We start from the raw sequence: 14,577 nt of genomic DNA, 5'->3' as shown, positions 1-14,577 counted from the left end.
TCCCCCAAGGATCGTCCCTCAGCCTGACCCTCTTCAACACATACATAACCCCTGAGCCATTCCCGTCAGATCATATGGTCTTAACATCATCTCCCACGCCGCTAGCACACAGCTCTTCCTCTCACTGTCCGAAAATCCCTCCACCACAAAAGCTAACTTCCACAAATGCATGATGAACGTAGCGGACTGGATGAAGGACAACTGTCTCAGACTCAACACCGAAAAAATGGAAGTCCACATCTGTGGGAGCAACCCCTCGCCATGGACTGACACATTGTGGCCCGCAGAGTTCGAAACACCCCATGCCCCAACAGACCACACCAGCAAGATATCCATGAAGAAACAAGCCAATGTAGTCTCATCTGCCTGATTCCTCACCCTTCGTATGCTCCACAAGATCTTTGGATGTCTCCCAGCAAACACCAAAAGGTCCGTCACACAGGATCTCATTGCCAGCAGACTGGACTATGGAAACACTCTCTAAGCAGGAATCACAACATGCCTCCTGAAGAGACTCCCGACAATGCAGAACATTAGTGCAAGACTCGTACTGACCTCCCCAGAAGGATCCACAACACCCCATCTAAAAAATTACACTGGCTCCTGATTCAGGAGAGATGCCAGTTCAAGATGCTGCCCCACACCTGCAAAGCCCTGCAGAACGAAGGACCAGCATACATCAACAAATGCCTGACCTTCCACCAACCAACCAGACACCTCCCATCAGTTTCCCTCTCCCTCGCAGAGACACCCCATGGATCCGTCAAGTAAACAGCGGAGGACGCTTGTTCTCACACCTGGCAGCCATGGCTTGGAACAACCTCCCTCTGCAACTCATGACCGCACTGTCACTCCAGCAAATAAGAAGAGAACTAAAGACTTGGATGTTTAAATGATCATTCCTCCACACAGCAGCATCCAGCTCCAGCGCCTCGAGACCCTCACAGGTGATTTGCCACTCTCTGTAAATGTTTGATTGATTGATTGAATGACACCATCCAAACAAATTCTGCACCTAAATATCAATACTCATGCTACCAATCATTATGCCCCAACAAGCAGTCAAATTTATTATGGCACACACCTTTCCATCCAACTGAAGACAGAAAGGACCTGATTTGGTTATTGGCGGTAACGGACCCGCTTTCGGTGCTCCAACTGAAAACCCACCCACAGCCATGACAGTCAGCCCACCATATTTAGATGTCAGCTGGTTTATAGGCGAAAGACAGCCAATGGTCCACCGCCACCGCCAAGACTCACCACCTGCGTTGATGGCGCCATAGGCAAAAGCCCCAAATATACATAGTATCCCCTATGGGAATTACTCTACACCATTAGCAAAACGAAATGATACAAGGGAGTGTACACAGAATGTACAAACATTTTACCTCTAAACTGCAAGCATTTCAGAGATCTTGGAAGCTGACATGTCCCCTTGATGTGTGCAATTGACTGTACATGATATTGAACCCCAAAGTGTCATGTGCCCTGGGTAATGCTTATGTGCATATTATTGACACAACATGTCAAAATAAGCACACATGCATTCTCCAGTCACAAGATCAGAAGGACAAATAATTTTGGTGTGAGTGTCCAGTGACATGATGAACACTTGCACCAAAATTATCATGTCTATCACTAATGTACAACACTTATGTTCTCATTTAGAAAACAAGTCAAATATACAGCGTGTGTTTGTCGCTCTGACAATGAGAAGACATTCACAATTTATTGAAACATTCACATTTCATATCAATAACACAGTAAAACAATACAATTGACAATATTTACATTCAGCACATGGTGCTCAACAGTTGATAATAAAATAATTTATGACATTAATAGTCTGACCATCTCCTGTATAATTGGTCATTCAAGTTGAGATATGCTGCTAATCTTCATCTGTCTTCTACTTTAGTACTTTTTCTTCACAGTCAAATGCTAAGTGAGGCCACAAATATCTTTAATGATGTTCTTTGCCGTATGAGCATGACTGAAGTGAGAGTAACACATGTAATGCTCCAATGTAGGAGTCCATTCCCCTCCATCAAGTACTTTAAAAGTCAAGCAAAAGGCAGCTGCTGCCATATGGGATGGTGGGAAGTGCACCATCTCATAATCCACCATAACCAGCTCCATCAGATATTTGGCCAGGGTATGCTGTTCTGACCTCATCTCACCAATCTTTGAGGCTCGTGTAAGAAGTGCAGTGGAAAAGGCTGCCCCAGCCCAAAGTCCAGGACCCTCAAAATCTTCATTTCCATTTCATGAATCTGAGCTTTAGTTTAGATGTGGTCTGTCACAAAGGCAAAGACTCCAATCTCTGGAGGATACATCCCCTCGTATTTACAGACAACAAACATGGCAGTTACACAAACTATTTGAAGCATCTTTGTAGTATGTCATAGCTTGTAGAATGTTTGAGATGTCATAGCATGTAGAATTCAGAATTGTGGAGGGATGGTGGAATCCAGCAGAGAGAGGACGACGGAGAGTGAGGAGAAGGAGAAGCTGGCAGTTGATGGAGCTGGATAGGGTTTCTGTAATTAAATAAAAGCTACTTCGTGAATCCAAACGACTCACCGTAATTTATGGACCATATCTTACACTGGCGACGACGTGGGATTAATTTTTCCTGAATACAGAAGCCTCAACAGCATTACAATAACAACGGAGATATTTTTAAAGCAATGGAAAGGTGAGCGGACTTTGAGTACAATTCAAAACTGTTTCATTCGCCTTTACTAATATAAAAAGAACAATTAAAATCTGTTGAAGAACATTTCCGCTCGACGAGCGCATACCTGGAAACCGGTAACTGTTTCCATGGAAAAGGACTAAAGGTAACGCGCTCAGCTGTGCTTGTTGTCAACACGCGCATGACTCGCGCTTGACTGGTTGTCATAGCAACGAGTACAGCGTCCTTCAGGCAATGCGATTTGAAAACCGGAATACGCGAGGACGTGTTCAGCTGTGCTTATTATAAATACACGCTTGACTTGTGGTTATATCAACGAGTACAGCGTCCTTCTAGCACTGCGGTTTGAAAGCCGGAATACACGAGGACTATAGGTGTTCTTCATTAACCTTTCCAGTGTGAACACTGTGTATGAAAATCATTTTTTTTTAAAATGTTAACCACTGCCGAGCTTTAATTTTTATAGCAACTTGGGAATTACCTTAAATTAGACTGTTCCTAGAGAAAAAAAAAAAAACATTTGAACTACAGGATCAATAGACCTCTGGTCTAATTTCTAGCACCGATACATTTATAGTGGTCTTTCAGAACAGCTGTGACACAATGCAGAATGTCACTGCCCCCCCTTTTTTTCTCGCTTTACCAGGAGAGCCACCTATAAAATGGCAGAAGTGGAAAAAAGTATTTGAAAGATATTCCAAAGTTTGTGGCGCATCTCTTAGTGTGGAAAGGAAAACTGCTCTGCTATTGCATTGCTTAGGTTCAGAAGGACAGGAGGTTTTCGATAATCTTCCAGACATAATTAATGAAGATCTAAATGAATATGAAAGTTGTATAGAAAAATTAGATAGACATTATGGGGGTCATTCTGACCCCCGCGGGCGGCGGTCGCCGCCGGCCTGGAAGGAGCCGCCATATGGCCGCTCCGCGGTCGAAAGACCGCGGAGGCCATTCTGGCTTTCCCGCTGGGCTGGCGGGCGACCCTCAGAAGGCCGCCCGCCAGCCCAGCGGGAAACCCCTCCCCACGAGGAAGCCGGCTCCGAATGGAGCCGGCGGAGTGGGTATGTGCGACGGGTGCAGTGGCACCCGTCGCGTATTTCAGTGTCTGCAAAGCAGACACTGAAATACAAAGTGGGGCCCTCTTACGGGGGCCCCTGCAGTGCCCATGCCATTGGCATGGGCACTGCAGGGGCCCCCAGGGGCCCCACAACACCCCATACCGCCATCCGGTTCCTGGCGGGCGACCTGCCAGGAACAGGATGGCGGTATGGGGTGTCAGAATCCCCATGGCGGCGCAGCTTGGAGGATTCTGCATGACAGCGGAAAACCGGCGGGAGACTGCCGGTTTTCCTGTTCTGACCGCGGCTGAACCGCCGCGGTCAGAATGTCCTGAGGAGCACCGCCAGCCTGTTGGCGGTGCTCCCGCATCCCCGGCCCCGGCGGTCCTTGACCGCCAGGGTCGGAATGACCCCCTATATTCCTAAAATTAGCACAATACTTGAAAGATATCACTTTGGAAGACGAAACCAAGAAGAAAATGAATCGGTGGAGGGATATGTTACAGCATTACGAAAACTGTCATCTTCATGTAAATTTGGAATTTTGACAGATGAAAGAATAAGAGATGAATTTATGTGAGGCTGTAACATAGAACGAGTAAGAGATGAAATTTGGCAAAAGGATGATCCATCACTAGACGAAGTTTTGATTTTGGCTAAGAAAATTGAACATTCTCTCAAATGTGTGGAGACCATCAAAAAAGAGGAATGTAAAAATGATACTGTACATATTATTCAGACTATTACAAGAAACAAAGAAAGATCAGAAGGACAGAACTATAAAAAAGAAAGGAAAAATGCGTTTATGGGAAATTGTTTTCGCTGTGGCAGACAGGGTCATATGGCCAACGACAAAAACTGCCCTGCTATAAAAGTGATATGTAAGTTGTGTAAAAAAAAAGGTCATTACTCCAGTGTGTGCAGAACGAGAAGTGGAAAGAGCAATGTCTTTGAAGTTAAGAAAGAGATGGATGCAGGAGAATATGATGACTTTGAATGTGCCCAAATTATTCTGCAAGTTGAAGGAGAAGGTAAAAAAAGAAGGAAAGGCCCAATTGATGATGTCATGATAGATGGGGAAAGAACTAGAGTATTATTTGATTCTGGTGCCAAGATCACAATTATTTCAATGGAATTCTATATGGGAAAACTAAGAAACAAAGTTAAGCTGTTCAAACCGGATATCACACCCTTTACATATGGTGGTGAACCAATTAAGCTCCATGGATACTTTTGGGGTTTGCTTGAGTTTAAACGAAAGTTCACAAATGCAAAAATTTACGTTTCTAAGAAAGGAGACAGTGTACTCAGTTGGTTCCACCAGAAAGACTTGGGGGTTATTCTTGATCCCAATAGTGATCCACCTGTGAAAGTAAGGGATCAAATGGTTATCAACACTATTGGTGATCAAGGAAATTCTATTGACCGGAATCTCATGACAAACAGTGACTTTGTTATGGGACTAAAGAAAAAATTTCCTTTGGTATTTCAAGGAACATTAGGATGTCTTCAACATTATGTGCATCACATTCGTCTGAAGGAGGGTGTGAAACCGGTATTCAGCAAAGTTCGTGGAGTACCTGTTGCTCTACGTAAGGACATGAAATTGGAACTAGAGAGGCTGCAGAAAGAAGGAATTATAGAAGAAGTTGAAGGAACTGAGTGGTTGGCGCCAGTAGTTGTAGCCAGGAAGCCGAATGGGACTATACGCTTATGTGTGGACTTAAGAGAATTAAATAAGAATGTGATTGTTGATAGGTATCCCATACCTAATATTTCTGATATGTTGTTGCTTTTACAAGGTGCTAAGGTGTTTTCTACCATAGATTTAACATCTGCATATCATCAGATTAGATTGACTGAAAAATCCAAGGATCTTACCGCATTCATTACACCATTTGGTACTTTTAGGTATACCAGACTACCATTTGGATTGGTGTCTGCGGCCTCTGTATTTCAACGAATTATGGAGAAGGTATTGAAAGATCTTGTTGGTGTGAGAGTGTATCAAGATGATGTGTTAGTATACGGGAAAGATCAGGTCCAGCATGAAAAGAGGGTTGTTAGTGTTTTAGAAAGGTTGGAGGAATTCGGGTTGACAGTCAAGATGGAAAAGTGTAGATTTTGTAGTAAATCTATAGAGTATTTAGGTCACACCATAACTGGTGAAGGCATATCTCCAAAAAAGGAACTAGTAGATGCTATTGACAGACTACAATCGCCACGGAATAAAGAAGAACTTATGAAATTTTTAGGTATGGCTGAATATTACAGTAAATTTGTGAGGGGTTTTGCTGAGAAAAGTGTATGTATGAGGAAGTTATTACGGAAAGGAGTGGAATTTGTGTGGGATGAAGAGTGTGAAAATGAATTTGGAGAAATTAAAAAGGAAATTGTGAAAGCTCCCAGATTGAGGAATTTTAATCCCAATTTGCCCTCGATCTTAATAACTGATGCAAGTGCGAAAGGTTTAGGGGCGGTGTTACAGCAGGGTGGCCAAAATAATGATCAAGTTGTATTATTTTTGTCACGAGCCTTAAGAGATGCAGAGTTAAACTATAGTGTTATTGAGAGAGAGGCGCTTGCTGTTCATTGGGCAGTGAGAAAACTTAAGAATGTGTTGTGGGGAAATAAATTTGAGGTAAGGACAGATCATAAGCCCCTTTGTGAAATTATATAAAAAGAAAGGGGTGGATGCAGTTTCTAGCAGAATCACTAAGTGGGTCGTGTCCCTACAAGATTTTGATTTTGATATAAAGTATATTCCAGGTGCACAAAATAAGGTAGCGGACACACTGTCAAGATTAGTGTTGGTAAGTGAATTGGAAGAAGAGAAAGAAACAGATGGGGATACGGAAATGGTGTGTGAGATTGAGGAGTATGGATTTGATGAAAGTGTTGTGACAAAGGAAAGGTGGCGGAGAGAATGTGAGTCTGATGACACCATAGTGAAAGTGATATCTTTAATAAAAGAAGGTTGGAATAATAGGAATGAAGGAGGTAGTGAAACACAAAAATTCTGGCATGTAAGAGGTGAGTTGTCTTGCGATGATGGGTTTCTATTCAGAGGTACGAAATTAGTTCCTCCGACCACATTGAGGCAGGAGCTTGTTTCTCTTGCTCACACAGGTCACCAGGGAATGTCCAAGACCAAAGGGAGATTGCGTTTGACTTATTGGTGGCCAGGCATGGATTCCCAGGTAGAAAGGTCAATCAGAGAATGTATGCAATGTATCATGAGTGAGAAGACTGTGAAACCTAGGATTCAGCCTATGGAAATAAGGGAACGCCCCTCTCAGCCGTGGGAGGAGGTTGCCTTGGACATCCTAGGGCCTATCCGTGGGGAAGGTTGTGATGTGTACCTGTTGGTACTAGTTGATCTGTTTTCCAGGTGGCCAGAGATTAGATTTACTAGGAGTATTGAGACTAAACAAGTAATTGATTTTCTCAAGGAAGTGTTTGGGAGAGAAGGGCTGCCTAAGAGCATTCTTACTGACAATGGGGTACAATTAGTATCGAAGGAAATGGAAAAGTATCTGGCTGATTGTGCTATAGTTCATAAAAAGTGTGCGTTATACCACCCTGAAACCAATGGCATGGTGGAACGATTTAATAGGGTTTTGAAAGAAACCATAGCTTTAGCTAAGGTTGGTGGATTGAACTGGAAGAAAGAAGTAATCAAGCGGCTTGAAGCATACAGAGTTTCGCCTCATGCCATTACTGTGAAAACGCCTTTTGAGTTACTCAGAGCCAGACATCCTAATACGTTGGTGTCACCTAGGTGGGTCAATGACATGGGAGCAAGAACTGGGGTGGTGGTGTCTGATGGAACTTGGAGACGGGATGAAGAGGAAAAAATAAAAGCGCTGAAGGAGTATTTTGATCGCAGGAAGTCAACTCACACAACCAAAGTTGAGGTTGGAGATTGGGTGTTGATTCGCAAGCCTGTGGGTAAAGGAAGGAATGTCGACAAAGTTAAACCTTTAAGGGTAGTGAGACTATTCAACAATGCAGTAAGAACGGAGGATTCCAAGATATGGAATTTAAATTGGGTAGTGGTATTAAAATGTAAAGATGTGTTGATGTAATTTGTATATACTGTTGTGTTTTTTTTTCTTTCCTTTCTCTTTTTCTTGTTTATCTTGGTTTGTAAAGGGGGGAGGAGTGTAGTATGTCATAGCTTGTAGAATGTTTGAGATGTCATAGCATGTAGAATTTAGAATTGTGGAGGGATGGTGGAATCGAGCAGAGAGAGGACGACGGAGAGTGAGGAGAAGGAGAAGCTGGCAGTTGATGGAGCTGGATGGGGTTTCTGTAATTAAATAAAAGCTACTTCGTGAATCCAAACGACTCACCGTAATTTATGGACCATATCTTACAATCTTCTTTTGCACAAGATCTGCCTGTAGAAAATGATCTATAATTTCCTCAGCCATGAACATGGTTTCTTAGAGCAGCCTGAACTTCATTTGCACCTGCACCAGCCAGTCAATAAATATAGCCCTTATGTTTCCACTAACTTCCTGGCCACCAAGATACCGTGGCCTCACAGACTGTTCCTCCTCCAAACTTTACAGATAGTTGTAGATATCCTTCACATAAGCAGCAGCACAACTATATGTTTCCATATGGCTTGACGATTGAGAGTCAGATTCAGGTTCAGGTTCCAGCTTTGCCAAATCTTTGACTAGCTTCACTTCAGGCACACCTGATTTTGCTTCTAGTTTTTCAGACACTACTACTTGTTCAACTGATTTGGATGCCTTTTTAGGGAGTGCCTTCTTTATAACCTTGGTATCCTTTTGGATGGATACTTTATCCTTCACATCCACTTATTTTCCTATGTCTCCCAATGCTGCTTTTGATTTCAAGCTAGATATTGAGATAGCATGTTACCCTTCCATATTTGTCTTCACATTCTCTGCATTTGTCTGTGAACCCAGTTGCCCAGAGGAGACAGCTCCCTTGCCTGCCAATGTGGGCTCAAAGGTGCCAGCATTTGCCAGCATATTTCTAGTAACCCGCAGAGACATGGTGTGGAAACAGCAGGGACTTCCACACAGCAAGGCTATCCTGCAACTAAAAATCAAGCCACTACAGAAACACAACCCTGTACGGGAGAGGATGTGCATGGCTCACACATTAGTAGAAATAACATCATCAGCAAACAATTAGTAGCAATCAAAAAGAAGGCCAATACAAAGGTATTCTCAAAACAAACATACTTTATATAAAGCAGAGATAATTCTCTCAAATAAAGAAAGAAATAGCCCATGTAGATAAACACTATATACAGGTTTTTGGACTGCCCATGTGGGCCATAATGACTCTCAGCCCACACTTACCTCCTAAAGTCACTGCCAGAATGGAACCTCCTCTGGAAGGGGCATCTTTGGGGCAGAGAGAGCAGAGGCACCGCAATTATGTCACATGGGAGAGGGGGTCCTTGGGTATGGGAGGGGTGGATTTGGGTTTGGGAGCAGTGGCTTTGGATTTGGAAGGGTTGGTGTGGGATGTGGAAGGGGTGGCATGAGATGTGGAAGGTGTAACTTGGGAGTTGGAAGGGGTACAAAGGCGTTGGGTGGGGTGGTCGGATGTTTGGCAGGGGTAAACAGGGAGGTGGAAAGGATCAGGGACAGGGCAAACATCACATCCTCCTGAGGGAAGAGGGCAGGGTGAGTGGAAAGGGGTTTGGATTGGGAGGTAGAGGTAGTGGCTGTGGCTGTTGTGCATGTGTGTGTTGAAGGTGTGGGTGCCTGAGGTTCTGGTGTATGTGCTCTATATTGTGATTTGTGTCTCTTACCGATTGTCTGTTGGGTGGGTGAGTATGGGCATTTGCGTTCAGTGTGTGTGGGTGTGTGTGTGTTGCTGTGGTGTCTGTGGGTGTGCTGGTGCATGCATGTGTAGTGGTGGGTGCGCTGACTGGGCATGTACCTGTGGTGTGTGTGGGTGTTTGTGTTGTGGTGGGTGTACTGATTGTGGGTGTGCTGGTTATGTCTGTGGGTATTGCTGAAGTGGTGGGTGTGCTGACTGGGAGGTGCCTGTGGTCTGTGTGTGTATTTTGTCATTGTGGGTGTGCTGATTATGGGTGGGCTGGTGTCTGTGGTGTTGCTGTAGTGGTGGATATGCAGACTGGGGGGGTGCTGGTGGTATGTGGGGGTGTGAGTGTAGTGGCGGGTGTTGTGTCTGTGTGTATGCTGGGAGTGGTGGTGGCGACCAGTACCCTCATCCTTCGTGCCACTGGGAGCTTCATCTCCACCAACGTAGCTGATGTCACCTTCGCGTTGCTCAATTGATGCTGAAAACACAGATACAACAGTTTTAGGGTATCTGTGAAAATACAATTGGACATCAATGTTAATGCCAATCACACAACATTTGTGCTAAGTTCAGTAATCCTCCATCACATTTTCAATATCATGTATCCTTTTGTCACTTATACACTTGTAGACCCCTCCATGACAAAGAGTTCCAACAGCATGAGTAAACACATAGGCCTGGAGATACCTCTGAACCACTGCAGTACAGAACAATTTATTCACTTTTCTCAAAGAACAAGGTGTTGGGATGGAAATTGACTGCTTAAGATTGTACACCACAACATCTATGTGATGTAACCTTCCATGTGCACATGTCCCTTTCAGTATCACATTGCTCTCCATCATCAATTTCTCCTTTGGGCAGAACTAAGGACACCAAAATGTTGTCTGTGAAACTTGCAACTCTCTCACCAATGTGGACACATTCCTGTCTGTTGCGATCATTGCAGTTTGGGTGACATATTCACATTCTTATTCAGAGACTGGCTTACATGCACATTTGTGAAGGACGCAGGGCAACATGCTACTGTCCACATGAGCTCACTAGACGTTTGCTGGACAAACTGCTTTCAAACAAGTGCCAGATAAGGAATGATGCCACTGTACACAGAATTTCAATACATTTGGTGCAGATGCACATTCTCATGTTGCCATAGCACCAACTTCCCAATGTCAAGTCTGATATATCAGCTGCATTATGATTTGCAGTTTTCCGCAATTATTAGTAATGGGGCCTATTTTCACTACTCACATTTGTGACATACCATCCCACCTGAACCAATCATGACATGGGACATGTTTTGTGAAACTGTCCCTCATGTCAATGAGAAAATGCTGAAAACCCCTATGTTTCCATGTGTCCATGTGTCTGACTACAACAGTACTTGCCTTGTGAGGAGGAAGCTAGTAGCAACATTCAGCACAAAGCAATATACCACGCACAGTGTTAGACACTGTCTGATCAACTTACATCTCCAGCAATCCACATAGGCTTTGGATGTGTGTCAAACTCAATGTTGATGGCATACAAAATAGCTGGAAAGGAAAGGGGTTAAAACACAACAAAATCTACAGACAACAACGTACCTCCTTGCTGCTGCTGTTGAGCCCTCAACTGCCCATCAAGCTCTGGGAGAAACCACCACAAAGATGCAGGCCATTGGGGGCGGGGGTTAGGGTGTGGCGCACCCCCATGGATCGCTGGGAGACCTGCCTCAAATGGCAGACTTCTGTGTTGCGTGATGCTGGTTCTCCATCCTCTTCCTACAGTGCAGGCTGTGCCACTTGTGGACCCTCAGGGTATGCACCTCCTTTGCAATGGCCTTCCAAATCTACCACTTCTGATGGGCATTGACCTGTATGGATGACAGAACAGAACAAGAAAATACATTTGAATGTTTCTGTTTAGCAGTACTGCTGTGTCATCAAATTTTGGATATTCACACATACATTCACCAAAGAGTGACTACATTTTTTACTCAAAACAATTAAAGGTAGCTTGGAAATACTGATTAGCAGTGAACTCATGAGAACCATCAAAACTTGCTAGCTCCTCATGCTACCTAATTAGGCCTGAACATCATCTCGGCCACAACCATGCAACTTATCCTGTTGTGAAAGCCACACTGATCACTCACAGGCATTGTAAGCTACTAAATGGCAATCTACATGTACAATCTTTGCACATAATGCCGTGCACAGCTTCATTGACTTCCTGCCTAAACTACCAAGAGTCAGAACCCATGGTCTGTATCACATACAGTGTCTAAGGGCAAGATAAGGCTGCTATGCATCAGTGAGAGCAGGGATTTGTGGAATGGATGAACAAGCGTGTGTTTGGAATGGAACATACTGGGATGGATGATTGTGAGCCAATGTAATCTAAACTTGCTGCACATAAAAAAACTTTGCCTATATGTGGCTCCATGACAGGTTGAAACCATACACAGCAGCCTAATACACATAATGGGCTGGAATCCCACTTGACAGTACAGCAATCAGCAACTCCAGACCCTCTACATGTTCCCCTCAACATCACTATCATTTCAACATGGGTGGCATGTTGTCAGTCAAACCACTGGTACACTGTCTACTGGCCACTCGTTGTCAGTGGCCTGCAGTTTATGTGATGAAATATGATGTGTGTGTTACATGGACACACATTACAGCTTCTACTTACAGGAGACTTAACATTGCCATGCACAGACATTTCAGACAGTGGCAAACAACAATATGTCACAGCTCCATCATTCAGATAACCCCAATTATAACACTTCCCCCATTAACCAAAAAGGACAAATCAGCCTGTGAAATAAAATGGAAGTAGTTACTCAGTCAGACAGTCCCCAATCCGCCATTCCCCTGTTCCTCTGGGCTCCCAAAGAGCTGGCTGTACAGTGACAAGACATCTCTGGCAAGGAGCTCCAGCTCCTCCATCCTGAAGGCAGGGGCCTTGACTGGTATCCTGGCTCCCAGAAGTCAGGAACAGCAGCAAAACACAGAGAGGTCTGGTTTGCAGCACTGCTAGGAGGCAAGTGATTGTTCTTTCATTCAGAGTCTGTGACGAAGACGGATCCAGCCATTGGCTTCCGTGCATAGCCATCACACATGTTAGCCTATGGAAGATACCGTTTGAAAGTTTCCACCTCCTACGCGGTCAACGTCTGCCGACAGCCATCAAGTAACCAATGTCCAGACGGCAAGTCAGGCATCTGCTATTTTAGGTTGTGAAGCTGGTCATTTTTCAGTTGGAACTGCATCGCCAGCATCCAAAATGGAGGCTAGTGTATTTCTAAATGTCTGATACGCACAACACTGTTCTTGTCAATATATGACAGTAAAAAACGTGAACCGAAACTGTTTGTGACATCGATAGTTCCACAGAGGAACTAATACCTCCATTGACGGTATTTTAAAAAATATACACATATATTATTTGCAAATAATACATTTCAGATGTACTTTTTGCACATAATGCAAAATAATATGTACATATACATGTATACACAATGACATTCCTAATGTCACCAAGATTGAATATATGTGTTGATGTGAAACCCATGGTGTGACCATTTCAGTTGATATTTTATTTTTCATACATACAGACGTTTGATCCAGCCATGGGTAGAAGGTGACAGCCTCAGGTGTTCCGTCCCTTTTCAGACCTTGCAACCATAGAGGAAAGGGATGTCATCAAGAAATGTTTATTTGTGTCATCAGTTGATATCATATGAACTCAACAGCCATAACAACAGTTGTGAAGCTCATGGCAGTACTGCATTTTGTGGCCATTGATGCTTTTCAATACACTGTGGCAGTATCTGGGGGCATGTCTCAACCAACTTTCAGTGGTGTGCGACAGGACGTCTTTGCTTCCTTGATGAGACACATCAACAGCTACATCCAATTCCCATGCCCACAGGATTTAGCCACTGTGAAGGGAGACTTTTATGCTTTGGGTGAGCTACAACATGTGAATGGAGCAATAGATGGCTCGCATAGTGCTTTGGTGCCACCACACACAAGGGAACGGGTATACTGCAATCGTAAGAACTTCCATTCCATCAATCTGCAAGTTGTCTGCTTATCAGATTTATACATCTCAAAGTGTGTGTGCCCACTTCCCTGGGACAACACATGATTCATTCGTATTATGAAACAACACCATACCCATGCAGATGTCACAATTTGGACCTGAGAGGGCCTGGCTTGTTGGTCAGTACAGTGTGACTTTAGGAATTTTTGCCTGAATCCCAGTTTAGGAAGGTACAATGGCTGGATATGTAAGTAACTTGTTGATGTGTTGCTTCCATTTAGGAGACTCAGCATATCCTAACCGACTGTGGTTATTGGCACCACTGAGGAATCCAACAACGCCAGGGGAAGTCTGCTTCAATGAGGCCCATGGAAGAACACAGAGGCCAGTGGAGCAGCCTTTCAGGATCCTGGAGGCCAGGTTTAGGTCCCTGAATAAGACAATGGGAGCCGTCCTCTACTCACCCGATAAGGTGTGCCAAATCACAGTTTCCTGCTGCATTCTCCTTAATATCGCCCTGCAGAAGAACATCTTTGTAATTGCAGAGATGGGAGACCGTGATGAGCCCCCTGGTGAGGATTTTGAAATGCCCAATGAAGGTGACAATGGTGAAGAAGGAGTTGACTTACATTAAGATGTTATTGACCACTTCACCTGAGTGTAAGTTTACCTCTACAAATTGTTATCTCCAATGCCAGAACAACTTGTGACATAGGGAGCATATCAGTCTGCAATAATAATTTGGTAAAAATGGTCAGTGCAGGCTAAATCTTCAATTTATAGACAGTGGAGGTAGCTATTGATGTGTCTCCTCATAGCTGATAGGACTTTTTGTTTGCACATCACTGAATTGGGAATGTGTTATTGCACCAGATACTGCCAGTGTCCTGTACTGGTCATGTGGCCTCAAATATTGTTACTGCCATTATGTAGACTATTGGTGTTATTGATCTAGGATTCCTA

The 14,577-nt window shown here is 43.9% G+C and overlaps 1 pseudogene; it reads right to left on the bottom strand.

The window, feature by feature from the left end:
* Positions 1-1,872: 1,872 nt before the first annotated feature.
* LOC138293948 (G2/mitotic-specific cyclin-B1-like) overlaps positions 1,873-14,577 on the bottom strand; it is a 52,631-nt pseudogene continuing 39,926 nt past the window's right edge.

Source organism: Pleurodeles waltl, chromosome 4_2 (genome assembly GCF_031143425.1).
Source record: "Pleurodeles waltl isolate 20211129_DDA chromosome 4_2, aPleWal1.hap1.20221129, whole genome shotgun sequence".
Lineage (NCBI taxonomy): Eukaryota > Metazoa > Chordata > Amphibia > Caudata > Salamandridae > Pleurodeles > Pleurodeles waltl.
The sequence above is the reverse complement of the archived record's forward strand: the minus strand, read 5'-3'. Positions and strand labels throughout refer to the sequence as shown.